Source organism: Oncorhynchus masou, chromosome 30 (genome assembly GCF_036934945.1).
Source record: "Oncorhynchus masou masou isolate Uvic2021 chromosome 30, UVic_Omas_1.1, whole genome shotgun sequence".
In the NCBI taxonomy this organism is placed as follows: domain Eukaryota; kingdom Metazoa; phylum Chordata; class Actinopteri; order Salmoniformes; family Salmonidae; genus Oncorhynchus; species Oncorhynchus masou.
The window spans coordinates 54,223,926-54,225,422 of record NC_088241.1 but is presented as its reverse complement, the minus strand read 5'-3'; the positions used below and the strand labels follow the sequence as shown (position 1 = coordinate 54,225,422).

At 45.2% G+C, this 1,497-nt stretch overlaps 1 long non-coding RNA gene across 1 annotated transcript in view; it reads right to left on the bottom strand.

Moving 5' to 3' along the window:
• The window catches only part of LOC135523186 (uncharacterized), a 1,711-nt gene extending 414 nt beyond the window's left edge, over positions 1 to 1,297 (bottom strand). Inside the window, exons 1-4 of the long non-coding RNA XR_010452795.1 lie at positions 1,179 to 1,297; positions 780 to 903; positions 163 to 241; positions 1 to 7 (exon numbers count right to left, since the gene is read on the bottom strand). The exon at positions 1 to 7 is cut by the window's left edge and continues 414 nt beyond it. This is a non-coding gene — a long non-coding RNA (uncharacterized LOC135523186). The remainder of the gene's footprint in view (positions 8 to 162; positions 242 to 779; positions 904 to 1,178) is intronic.
• Positions 1,298 to 1,497: the final 200 nt, after the last annotated feature.

Below are 1,497 nucleotides of genomic sequence, written 5' to 3'. Positions count from 1 at the left end.
TTCCTCTCTGTGTGTGAAGAGAGAAAGAGAGAGAGAGAGAGAGAGAGAGAGAGAGAGAGAGAGAGAGAAAGAGAGAGGATTTAGGATTGAGCTAGTTTGTTCTGAAGGTTGTAGGGATTTGGGTTCATGGTGTAGTATGCAGTGTGTAAGGGGTTGACTGACCTGTTCCAGTGATGCTAGCTCAGCAGGGAGCCATCTGGCTTTGGGGTTGATGCACTTCCACTGCTCCCCACTGGTGAAACTGTGAAAGTACAGACAGACATAACACAGACACACACAGAGACAGAGAGAGACACACACACAGGGTGAGAGAGAGAGAGAGAGAGAGAGAGAGAGAGAGACAGAGAGAGACAGAGAGAGACACAGAGAGAGAGAAAGAAAGAGAGACAGAGGAAGAGAGAAAGAGAGAGAGACGCAGAGAAAATGAGAGAGAGACAGACACGGAGACAGACAAACAGAGAGACAGAGAGCGAGAGAGACAGGGACAGAAAGAGGGGAGGGAGAGAGGATGAGAGAGACAGGGACAGAAAGAGAGGAGGGCGAGAGGACGAGATAGGACGAGAGAGAGATATAATTAAAGATATGAATACAACCTCTTAAATTTCCAGGATACAAATTATATAATTACGTTCCCCCCCCCTCCCTAACCAACTCTCAGATATAAATCAACCTGGGGCTGAATCTAGTTGCCTACCCATGGTCGAACGTATTAACTTGGTAAATGTGAGTATTTGCCTGCTCCTCTGCATCTGTTGGAATATGTGTGTGTGTGTTCTTACATGTATGCTTTGAGGTTACATTTCCCACGGGGCATCTGAATAAGACACAGTGTGATTGGTTCTGCTGGACGTTTTTTGGATGTCTTCAAACAGCAATTTAGAGGCCTCATTCCCTGGGAACGCACTGCATCACACACACACACTTTAAACATGCAGTACTTGACGCTATCAGCACACAAACAAACGTTAAATAGGCAGTAAACACTAGCAACACACACTGCAACATAAGTGTAACATGCGCACAAAATACAGAATCCAACACACACCATACTCACACGCACAGCAATACACTTCCAATATACCACAACTACACACTAACACAGCAATACACACACTGATGCTATATACCATAAATACACACACACACAACCAAAAACATACAACCACACCCACACTTACCTTCCAATGTAGAGGAGAGGATGGCCATGGTCAGCGCCAGTAGACACAGCACACGGCTAACAGAGAAAAACACACACATCTTCAAATGGTAGCTATGTCGCTAACGCTAGCTGCTAAACACTAGCTGCTGTTCTGATGTAGAGACAGGGAGTTAGGGTCCTCTTATAAGGCATTGGAAAACAGGAACTAATGAGGCCATAATTCACTGTGTTTCTTACAAATTTGGAAACACGCTGTCACTCTGAGTCAATGACACACATGCACACAGGCACTGGCGTTGCACAGTGTTATCGGATGGCAGAGATGGATAATCTCTAAT